The sequence below is a fragment of the Alosa pseudoharengus genome, unplaced genomic scaffold, assembly GCF_046254945.1.
Source record: "Alosa pseudoharengus isolate Yale_2024_CS ecotype anadromous, Long Island Sound unplaced genomic scaffold, YU_APseudo_1.1 YU_APseudo_1.1_scf_20, whole genome shotgun sequence".
NCBI classification, from domain to species: Eukaryota; Metazoa; Chordata; class Actinopteri; order Clupeiformes; family Clupeidae; genus Alosa; species Alosa pseudoharengus.
Genome location: NW_027468664.1, coordinates 22066320 through 22079029, shown reverse-complemented (window position 1 = coordinate 22079029; position 12710 = coordinate 22066320). Strand labels below are relative to the sequence as shown.

At 46.1% G+C, this 12710-nt stretch overlaps 1 pseudogene; it reads left to right on the top strand.

Moving 5' to 3' along the window:
- Positions 1-12710, top strand: part of LOC143136798 (scavenger receptor cysteine-rich domain-containing protein DMBT1-like) — an 83891-nt pseudogene that overhangs the window by 20556 nt on the left and 50625 nt on the right.

The window sequence follows — 12710 nt, the reverse complement described above, 5'->3', positions numbered from 1 at the left end:
TATTTAAAACTTGTGACTCTCTCTACAGGTTGCCCGCCGATCATTAGTGGGGTGTAACTGTAGTTCTGCTGCTGCCTTCTGTAATCCACTACCATTTCCTTGGTTTTATTGATATTCAGTGTCAAGCTGTTAGATTGACACCACTGTGCCACCTCATCAACCTGATCCAAGTAGAGCTGTTCATTGCTGTTACTAATCAGGCCCAAGATCACTGTGTCATCTGCAAACTTGATGATGGAGGTATGACTACTGTTGGCTTTGCAGTCATGTGTGTAGATGTTGTACAGCAGTGAACTCAAAACACAGCCTTGGGGAGCACCAGTGCTGATGGTTAATGAGTCAGATGTCAGACCCCCCACTCTAACCACTTGTGAACGGTTGGTGAGGAAGTCAAATATCCAGTGAGTGACACAGGGTGGTGTTGTAAGAAGAACGCTCCGAAATGATATATATATATATAGCCTCGGAAACATAGAGACGTCGAGCTATATCATCACTTAAAGGAGCTTGTTGTGGACAAGTAGGGTGAAGAGTTAAATGGCAATGATGTTATTACATACTCGTTAATCTGACTCCATTTTGATTAATAATTTGTATCACCAATCCATTACCAAGTAACTAGTTTATCAGCTATGGAGGAGAATGGCATGGCACACTACGAGAATTGAAGTTATCCGATTGGTAGGCAAATGAACAATTTAATAGGCATTAAGTCTTAAAGGTAAATGTAACCAATATCCCTTCAGTTGAATGTACAAGAAAACTCACATGGTCTACTGTAACAAAGTAGCAAATGGTTTTGCTTAAAAAAAACTTAACCAATTCACAGAGGTAAACTTGACAAGTTAGAGATAACTGATACACCAGATAAAACAATACAAACCCAGAGATAGAGAGAGGGGGAGAGAGAAAGAGAGAGAGAGAAAGACAAAGGGAGACAGAGAGAGAGGGGAAGAGGGGGAGAGAGAGGGAGATGAAGAGGGAGAGAGAGGAAGAGCCCCAAGATGGGAAAGAAGACAGAAGAGCAGAGCAGAGAGGAAGAGAAGAGAAGAGAAGAGAGAGAAGAAGAGCCCCCTGGAGGACCAGAGCCTCCACTTTTATAATTCACTTGGGCCACCCCCGACTCATCAGAGCCTTTGTTGTCTGAGGTGGATGGGTGTGGCCCAGGTGGATATCACAACTTTATGCTACAGTTTAATTCTTAATCTACAACTATGCACAGATACATTCAATTGTACCAAAACCATAATCAGACTGTTGCCCACATTACAAGTATTAATTCAAGACCAAACATGAATGTATTATTCACAACACATATTTACAGAGCAATACTGTATGATAATGAGGTTGGCCTATCTCACCAAAAGATATCAAGTAGGCCCAGGACTGAGCTATCTCTCAGTAGTGGGGCCAGAACAAGGAACAAATGGTCACACTTTATGCATGAGCGGGTGTTGGGGATCTTTGGCCATGGCCAGCTAAGACAATACAGATCAAACGCAGGCATCCACACATGTAAATTGACTGCAAAAGGCATTCTTTAGAAATGCATAAGGTTTGGGCAAAAGACGGGCCTTACAGATCGCCCAGTTGACAGCGTGAGTCACTCATAAATTCACAGATGTCAAAACAAGACCCGTCGTCCATCTTCTCATTGTTGTTCATAGTGTCCGAAGGAGACTCTCAAATCAGTGCCATGCGTTTGGCATTAGTTATCCAGGTTTCCAGTCACGAGTCCTTTAGCTGTCACACCCCCTGGGTGCGAATGTCTTTGTCTTCTGTGTAAAGGTGACCTGGGGAGTTGAGCAGACCCTGGCAACGGCTCAAATCCATAACTGGGATTTTGAAATCAGACATGTAATATCATAGCTTTGACATAACATCTCATTACATTGTGGGCGAACAGCAACAGTCTTATTTTCTATGAGTTGGGATAGGGAGAGACAGGAAAGAGAAAAGATAGGGGAGAGAGTAGAACAGGTAAAAACAATATGCAAATTCTGGAATAAAAGAAATAAAACAAGTTTCTGGTGTATCTCAGTTTGAAAAGGTTGTTACATAAAATAAATCATTTCTTGTTGATGAAAACATTAAACTTCAAAACCAAAAGAAAGTCAAATAAATCAAAAGGACAATTTTCATGTATCTTACTCCCAACAATCCAAATTCCTCAATTTTTGGCATTAATGTTAAGTATGTATATGTGCTTTATCACTTCTGGACATTACAATCATAATCCTGTCGGGACTGTTAAGAATGAATATTTGAAAGATTCTCCTGTCAGTTGTAGGGAATAATTTTACTACTTAGGTTATCTCTACAGTCTAGGTGCTTTGAAAACACAAAAAACCTACAGAGTCTATTGCTCTATACAGGAGCATACAACAAACCTAGTACATAAATTTGAGTGAACCTTTAAATGTTAACACTATGTGTCTGCCTTAGGTTATCTGTACAGTCTAGGTGCTTTGAAAACACAAAAAACCTACAGAGTCTATTGCTCTATACAGTAGCATACAACAAACCTAGTACATAAAATTGAGTGATCATTTAAATGTTAGCACTATGTGTCTGCCACACACCCAGTCAGCCATGTGTGGACGCCCTCTTGGCAGACTATTGGTGTAATGACTACAGAAGGGACCCAGGTGCGAGGAGCAAAGGAGTTTTAATAGCGACAGTACAAAGGGGTGATCCACAGACGTAAGTCAATACAATACAGTCCAAGTTCGGTAACACAGGCAGGCAGGGAAAAAATAGGCAAAAGTGTCCAAAACACGATCCAAAGGGCAGGTCAGAATACACGGTCCAAGTAGATGCACAGGTTGTTCAGAAAATCTAAGCGTCAATCCAAAAATACAGAATCCAGAAAATCACAGTCGGGAAAACTATCTAGGTCAATACACGGGTTTATCCAAAATACATAGAATCACGGCTTAGTACGTTATACGAGTCGCAAACAATACCTCACACTGAGGCCAGCCAGGAGAGTCTCTAAAATAGTCTACGGCTCATTAGTTCATTACTTGCAGGTGTTAAAACTCCGGTGAGCCCGGTCGGCTCTGGAGGGGGCGTGGTCGCTGTGACTGCTCTCCCCGTGACAGCAGCGGCAGAGGGCGCAGCTCCGATGTTACAGTATCCCCCTCTCCACGGGAGACCCCCGACGACCTCTGGCTAGAGGGGCGACCCCGGCAACGAGGGGCAGGTCGGCTTGGGTGCGTTTGATGAAACTCTGCAGTCAGCGTAGGGTCCAGGATGTTTCGAGCCCGTTCCCATGACTGCTCTTCGGGCCCATACTCCTCCCAGTCAATCAGATACTCTAGATGCCCCCCGCGTCTTCTAGAGTCCAGGATGGCCCGAACGGAGTAGGCAGGTTCCCCACCCACCACCAGCGGGGCCGGGGCACCGGAAGCTTCGGCGGGTGGGTGCATGGGGCTGTAGTGCACTGGTTTAAGTAGCGACACATGAAAGGTGGGAGAGATCCGGTATCTGGACGGCAACTGTAGGCGATAACAGACAGGATTAATTTTCTTTAATATTTTAAACGGTCCTATGTAGCGGGGACTCAACTTGTGACATGGAAGGCGTAGTCGTATGTCTCTTGTTGATAACCACACTCGTTGCCCAGGTTGAAGGTTCAAGTTGGGACGGCGGCGTCTGTCGGCAAAGCGTTTTTGCGAGCGGATAGCTCTCCCCAGATGTGTGTTCGCAGATTCCCAGACTTGGCTGCTCCGCTTGAACCAGTCATCAATGGCTGGTACATCCGTAGGTGACGTCTCCCACGGAAACAGTGGGGGCTGATAACCTAACACACATTGGAAAGGGGTTAGTCGCAGCGAGGTGTGATACAATGAATTTTGCGCATATTCCGCCCAACTAAGAAACCTGCTCCAGTCACTTTGGTTGCGACCACAGTACTGTCGGAGATACCTCCCGATCTCCTGGTTCAGTCTCTCAGTCTGCCCATTGCTTTGTGGGTGATAGCCCGACGTAAGACTGATGGACACTTGGAGACGTTCACAAAAGGCTCGCCATACGCGAGAGGTGAATTGAGGCCCTCTGTCCGACACAATGTCCTCTGGAATTCCATAAAGGCGAAATACATGGTTAAACAGACACTCAGCCATTACGACGGCATTCGGGAGACCAGAGAGGGGAATGAGCCGGCACATCTTTGAGAAACGATCAATCACTACAAGAACAGTATTGAATCCATTAGACAGCGGTAGGTCTGTAATAAAGTCTACACTAATGTGTGACCAATGTGTGACCACCGAGGTGATTTAGACTGGGCGCACACAGGGCACGACATCACGTAATCCTTCACATCCTCACGTAAGGAAGGCCACCAGTACTTCCGAGAGACCAGCTCAATCGTCCGTGATATGCCGGGATGTCTTGACGTAAGAGAGGTGTGTACCCATCGCATCAACTGGGGTCGAGTGATTGCCGGTACGTATGACTTCCGGGCTGGGGTGTCGTCTGGGGCCGGTTCTGCTCGTAGCGCGTTGCAGATGGCATCTTCAATTTCCCATTGGACAGGCGCGGCAACGCAGGCAGGCCGCAGAATGGGCTCGGATGCGTCGCGTGATTGTTCAGCATTAAATCTCCGAGAAAGAGCATCGGCCTTACCATTCTTTGATCCTGGACGGTACGTCACGACAAAATTAAATCGAGTGAAAAACAAGGCCCATCGCGCTTGTCTGGAGTTCAATCTCCTCGCCTCCCTCAGGTATTCTAGATTGCGATGATCAGTGAGCACAACGAACGGGTGAGAGGCTCCCTCCAGCCAGTGTCGCCATTCTTCGAGTGCCAGTTTAATAGCAAGGAGTTCCCTATTCCCTACATCGTAATTCTGTTCCGCGGGGGATAATTTGTGGGAAAAATATGCGCAGGGGAACAATTTCGCTGGAGTCCCGTGCCTTTGCGATAGGACGGCTCCCACCCCTACTTCAGAGGCGTCTACCTCTACCACAAAGGGATGGGATGGATCTGGCTGTTTGAGGATCGGGGCCGAGCAAAACAGTTCCTTCAGGCGATCAAAGGCCCCCTGTGCGTCAACGTTCCACTTCAAACTCTTCTTTCCCTTCCCTAGCAGAGCAGTCATCGGCGCCGCCACTGTGCTGAAGCTCCTCACGAACCGGCGGTAGAAGTTTGCGAACCCCAAGAACTGTTGCAGTGCCTTGATCGTCCGCGGCACAGTCCACTGTTGCACAGCTGCCACCTTACGATCATCCATGCGCACTCCATCGGGTCCCAGCACGTACCCAAGGAATGCGATATCGGTCTTGTGGAATTCGCATTTTTCAGCCTTGGCAAACAGCTGGTGGTCCCGGAGGCGTTGGAGCACCTGGCGGACATGTCGGATATGCGTAAGTATATCAGGTGAGTAAATCATGACGTCATCAATATAAATAACTACGAATTTACCCAACATGTCTCTGAATATCTCATTCATGAACGATTGGAAGACACTGGGAGCGTTCGATAGCCCATATGGCATAACTAAATATTCGTAGTGTCCCCGATTGGTGATGAATGCAGTCTTCCATTCATCCCCGGGTCTGATCCTAATCAAATTATATGCACTACGGAGGTCCAATTTCGAGAAAATCGTTGCCGTGCGCAGCTGTTCCAGGGCAGCGGGGATCAAAGGCAGCGGATAGCGGAATTTTACCGTACTAGAGTTAAGGGACCGATAATCAATACAGGGCCTTAGACCGCCGTCTTTTTTCTCCACAAAAAAAAACCCAGAAGCTGCAGGGGAGGTGGACGGTCTAATAAACCCCTGACTCATAGCTTCGTCGATGTACACTTCCATAGCTTCTGTTTCTGGGATTGTTAACGGGTATACTCGACTTCGGGGCAACGGGGCCCCCGGCAATAACTCAATGGCACAGTCCCATTTACGGTGCGGTGGCAATTTGGTGGCTTTAATCTTAGAAAATACATCCGCAAACTCCTGGTATACAGAAGGCACGTCCTCAGAATTAAGAGTGGCTGGACTTTCGATTGACGTTGAACGGCAGGGGAGTGATAGACAAGCTGTAAAGCACTCAGTGCCCCAGGATATGATTTCGCCAGACCTCCAGGAAATTACAGGGTTATGTTGCTGAAGCCAGGGATGGCCTAACACTAAACGATCATTGGGGGAATTGGTGATTAATAATTGTGTCTGCTCTGTGTGGATGGCCCCAACCATGAGCTGTAATGGAATAGTTTGGTGTGTTATCTGCCCTGTTCCCATAGGCTGGCCGTCAAGTGCGTGAATCGTGAGTGGAGGTTCTATGCATTGGATTGGGATTCCCAGTTTCATCACTAACGTTGCGTCGATGAAGTTTCCAGCCGCACCGGAGTCAATTAATGCTGGAAGAGAGAGAGAGATCGATGTGACAATAATCTTAGCTGGAAGAGTGAGTTGTCTCTGAGAAACATTGTGGAGGAATCTTGCGCTCACCCTCGTTGCCGCTGCAGCATCGCCATCTCGATCAGGTGGACGGACCGGGCAGTAGAGACGCATGTGACCGGAGGCGCCGCAGTAGAGACACAGCCGGAGTTGGAATCGTCGCTGGCGTTCCTCTCGAGTCAGCGGTGCGCGCCCAAGTTGCATCGGCTCAGGGTCGGTGGTCGATTCGGGAGGGCGTACGTGGCCTGCCATCAGGATTGGCCGGGTCGTTGAAGAGGTCACGGTTCGGGATGGGCGGCGCTCCCGCAGCAGATTGTCAATCGCCACGGACATACGGATATACGAATCCAGGTTTCTGTTATCACCCCTGCAGGCCAATTCCGCCTGAAGTTCCGGACTCAGGCCCCGGCGATATAGCGTCAACAAGGCGGCGTCATTCCATCCGCTGCCAGATGAAAGAGTGCGGAACTGGAGCGCGTAGTCCGCTGCGGTGCGCCGACCCTGACGCAGCTCACACAGGAGGCTGCCGATGTCACGGCCAGCAGCTGGATGATCGAACACCTCTCGGAAGCGTGAATGGAAGTCTTGCTCGGATCTCAGCATCGGATGACTTTGACTCCACATCGCCGTGGCCCACTCCCGGGCGCGACCAGAAAGGAGGGAGAGAACAAAGTGAATCTTATCTTGCTCAGTGGTGAATCGCTCACGATAATGAGCCAGATACAAGGAGCACTGCATAAGGAAACCCTTGCACTTCTCTGGATCACCATCATATCTCTCTGGCACAGCGACCAAAGCGGGCGGGTGGCCTGCGCCTCCTCCAGGAGGTGCCAAGAGCGATCTCCGCATCACATCCACCAAGTCCTGCAGCGTACGTTCCTGGCGATCCATGGCCATCTTAATATATGTACCGTTTAACTAGGATTCACACCTTAATTGCTTAGGTATCTGATTAAGCAGATTCCTTACTAGAAATATAACCTCAGGAAAACAACGTTGCTATACGGTTTTGAGAATATCGGATCATACTCACCAAATTAAGCATCCAGAACTTTAGGTCATCACATTAAATCGATCACGGAAAGGGGTCACCACTGTAAGAAGAACGCTCCGAAATGATATATATATATATAGCCTCGGAAACATAGAGACGTCGAGCTATATCATCACTTAAAGGAGCTTGTTGTGGACAAGTAGGGTGAAGAGTTAAATGGCAATGATGTTATTACATACTCGTTAATCTGACTCCATTTTGATTAATAATTTGTATCACCAATCCATTACCAAGTAACTAGTTTATCAGCTATGGAGGAGAATGGCATGGCACACTACGAGAATTGAAGTTATCCGATTGGTAGGCAAATGAACAATTTAATAGGCATTAAGTCTTAAAGGTAAATGTAACCAATATCACTTCAGTTGAATGTACAAGAAAACTCACATGGTCTACTGTAACAAAGTAGCAAATGGTAACAAAGAAAACTTAACCAATTCACAGAGGTAAACTTGACAAGTTAGAGATAACTGATACACCAGATAAAACAATACAAACCCAGAGATAGAGAGAGGGGGAGAGAGAAAGAGAGAGAGTGAAAGACAAAGGGAGACAGAGAGAGAGGGGAAGAGGGGGAGAGAGAGGGAGATGAAGAGGGAGAGAGAGGAAGAGCCCCAAGATGGGAAAGAAGACAGAAGAGCAGAGCAGAGAGGAAGAGAAGAGAAGAGAAGAGAGAGAAGAAGAGCCCCCTGGAGGACCAGAGCCTCCACTTTTATAATTCACTTGGGCCACCCCCGACTCATCAGAGCCTTTGTTGTCTGAGGTGGATGGGTGTGGCCCAGCTGGATATCACAACTTTATGCTACAGTTTAATTCTTAATCTACAACTATGCACAGATACATTCATTTTGTACCAAAACCATAATCAGACTGTTGCCCACATTACAAGTATTAATTCAAGACCAAACATGAATGTATTATTCACAACACATATTTACAGAGCAATACTGTATGATAATGAGGTTGGCCTATCTCACCAAAAGATATCAAGTAGGCCCAGGACTGAGCTATCTCTCAGTAGTGGGGCCAGAACAAGGAACAAATGGTCACACTTTATGCATGAGCGGGTGTTGGGGATCTTTGGCCATGGCCAGCTAAGACAATACAGATCAAACGCAGGCATCCACACATGTAAATTGACTGCAAAAGGAATTCTTTAGAAATGCATAAGGTTTGGGCAAAAGACGGGCCTTACAGTGTTCAGTCCTAAGGCCTTCATCTTTGTGACCAAGGTGAGAGGTACTATCGTGTTGAATGCTGAACTAAAGTCAATGAACAGCATCCTCACATAATTCCCATTCCCCTCCTCCAGGTGAGTTAAGGTGGTGTGCATGAGGTTTGAGATGGCATCCTCTGTAGACCTGTTGACTCTGTAAGCAAATTGGAGGGGGTCGAAGGAGGCAGGGAGGGATGAGCAGATAATGTTTTTCACAAGCTTCTCAAAACACTTCATCACTGTAGACGTCAGGGCTACTGGGCGGTAGTCATTCAGACATGATGGACTTTTGTTTTTCGGTACTGGAACAATAACAGACTGCTTGAGGCAAGTAGGAACTGTCTCTTGAGCCAATGATGTGTTAAAGATATAAGTGAACACAAACAAATGGGAATCAAAGGACAAGTCAGGTTGTTTCATTGATTTTCTGTTCTACTGTTTGAACTATTGTAGTACATCAACTATGTTTTCACCTGGACTGCCTGAAGTCATATAAGTTCATTAAGCTTGTATGATATGATATGTTTGTCAGGCCCAATAACATTCATAATTATGTCAACTTTCACATGGAAAGAATATCTGTTTCATATAACCTGTGTTTCATTTCAGTATCAAATTAATCTCTTTACCATTGATTCATCTTGCAAGGATCGACAAATATGACTCCTGTATAATTGGGTTTGTACATGGGCCATTTTTTGTACCGCTTTGCGGTACATCTAGTTTGTACATGGGTCTGTACCTTCTCTACCTTCACCACTACTACTCCAGCTGAGCACACTGGTCCACACAGGTGGCTTTTTGGGTGTGAAGTGCGTCAAATGTTAGCTCACTAATGTTAGACAAAATGTCTCAATATGCTCATGTAGGCTATGTTTTAAAGACATTAAAGATAGAAAGATATTAAAACAGTCCTGGACTTAAAGGAGAATTTTCACATAGATCTCTGTTTTTCCAGGTCACCGAGTAGTGTCAGTAGGAAAAAAAACAAAAAAAAACAATCGGTTCTACCTAGTTCAAGTTACTGCCAGGCAGCTACAGTACTACACTCTCCCCATGTTCATATTAACTGTATGTCTGATGTATTGTTTGTGTTTAATACATGGTGATGAAGCTTGTATTATTGGCTTTCTTTGAACTTCAGCACGAGTACCCAGGCTATCTAATGGATCCAACCCCTGCTCCGGGAGAGTAGAGGTGTTTCACAAAGAGAAATGGGCCTCAATGTGCTATGCTGCCTTTGACTGGCAGGATGCAAAGGTTGTGTGTCGAGAACTGGACTGTGGGGCTCCTGTAGAGGTGCTGGGAGCAGCTGCATTTGGAGAGGGAGAGGGCCAGGTGTGGTCAGAGGAGATCAAGTGTGGAGGCAACGAGACTCAGATTCAACTCTGCCCCACATCCCCTATGAACAACAACTGCTCACATGAGAACAATATTGGGCTGATCTGCAGAGGTACAAATAAAATATTGGCTTCATGGTAACAAATCTGCCATATTTTAGCACTGTCCCAATATATCATCATCTCTTTATTCCCACCCTAGCTGCTGTGAGGTTGGTGAATGGCAGCAGTCGCTGTTCTGGAAGAGTTGAAGTTCTACACAGAGGACAGTGGGGCACAGTGTGTGATAACGGATGGGACCTGCGTGATGCTGCAGTGGTGTGTAGAGAGCTGGGCTGTGGAGAGGCTGTAGAAGCTCTCAAAGGTGCTCAGTTTGGACAGGGCTCAGGAGACATTTGGATGAGTGATGTGGAGTGTGTGGGGTCTGAGTCAACAGTGAAGGACTGCAACGCACAAAGATGGGGTGCAAAAAACTGTGGTCATCATCAGGATGCCGGAGTCATCTGCTCAGGTGGGCTAACTGAAAACATTGATAATTTAGTTAATCACAGGCCTTATTACACCTGTCATACTATCATAATATGACTACATTTTTAGAAATATGCTAGTGTGTGAAGTGATAGGGTAATTTCAATAAACCTATTCAAATAAAAAATTCAGATAAATGGGGCGGTGGTAGTGTAATGGCTAAAGAGCTGTAGCCAGAAAAACAATGTTGGCTAAACTCCCTGCTGCCACTGTTGTACCCTTGAGCAAGGCACTTAACTCTTGGTGACTTTGGGGAGACTCGCCCCTGTAACAACTGTTGTATGTAAGTTGCTTTGGATAAAAGTGTGAGCCAAATGAATAAATATATAAATAATGGGAAATTGTAGGAGTCCAACTGGTGGGCCATTCTCACTGCTCTGGAAGAGTGGAGCTGCTTCATAAGGAGAGCAGACACACTGTATGCAGTACCACATTTGACCAGCAGGATGCAGAGGTTGTGTGTCGACAGCTGGGCTGTGGGGCTCCTGTAGAGGTGCTGGGAGCAGCTGCATTTGGAGAGGGAGAGGGCCAGGTGTGGTCAGAGGAGATCCAGTGTGGAGGCAACGAGACTCAGATTCAACTCTGCCCAACATCTCCTACACCCTCACACAACTGCTCTCACAAGCACGATGTTGGATTGGTTTGTAATGGTAATATAATAACAATGTAAACATTACAGACTACTGTTTATCAGTATTCTTTTGATATTTCTCTGAGCCAGTCAACGATGTGTCACTGTCTTCTCAATCCCACAGATGTAGTGAGGTTGGTGAATGGAGACAGTCGATGCTCTGGGAGAGTGGAGGTGTATCATGCAGGAGAGTGGGGCACCGTGTGTGATGATAGTTGGGATATGACTGATGCTGCAGTGGTGTGTAGAGAGCTGGACTGTGGTGATGCTGTACAGGCTCTGGGTAGAGATCACTTTGGAGAAGGATCAGGGAAAATCCAGATGGATGATGTGAGCTGTGAGGGATCAGAGTCCACACTGAAGAGCTGTGGCCACCAGGGGTGGGGTAGCAGCAACTGTGGACATGATGAAGATGCTGGAGTCATTTGTTCAGGTAAGCAACCACTAATTATGACCGCCGCTAGCGAAGCTAGCAAAGCGGTCATATAGGGATTGTTAAAGTTTTTTTTTAGTTTTTTTTCCCGTCATCTACTTCCTGAAATTTTGGTCAACGATACCCGGGGCACCGAAACACCGGGGCACATGAAATTTGGTGGGTATGTAGCCCCACTAGACTTTTACGGAAAAATTTCGTTTGGTCCCCGGGGGCCACTCCCCCTCCGTGCTGGGCCCCCCGAAACCCAAAAAATGCAGTTTTTCCTAAATAACTACCTGAACCGTGGCACCGAGGATGAAGACATTTTTATGGTATGTTGGTCTCAAGGGCCCACATCAACCTAGCCCATAATCACTCATTTGTGATTTGCACCCCCCCGGTAAAAAATGAAAATGCAATATCATTCTGCTTTAATCGCCCCTCTCTTCAGTAAAGACGTTCAGAACTGCACCAAATTTTATGTGTATGATTAACCTGACATTCTCTGGGGGTATGCCAAGTTTCGTAGAATTTCATCCATGGGGGGGTCTAAAAAATTAAGTTATGTGTACATTTAGTGACTGTACACTCATTGGCCTGTAGATGGTGGTGCACACATATACACATGCACACACACACACAGGCACCCACATACTATCGGTATTAGAACGGCCGATACATAATTACAAATTCAGTAGGATTAAAAGAAAGCCAAAATAAATATTCATCATCATCATGGCTGCATAAGTATTGGCGATAAGTAGTCGTTTGTCCACTAGATGGCGCATCGTTGCAGTGAGACGTAATTTTGTTGGAAGTTAATCTAAAGTGGGTTGGAAAGACACTACGCTTCCTACAAGGACAAGACTGTAGGCTAGTTTACTGCAGAGAACGTCTAAGGGTAGGATGATTTCTGCATGACATGTAATTCCCATTTCCTCTTGAAGCCGAAATAAATCTGAGAATGTTTATCGGACATGCTTGTTTTTTACTGCAGGTAGGCTACGTTAATCCTATCAATAGCAGAACGTAGGTAAAATAATGTTACCGTTAGCATGGTTGAGTGATGGAGGCCAATTTGATTATTGATGTATTTGTAGAAAACCATAAATGCGTTTAT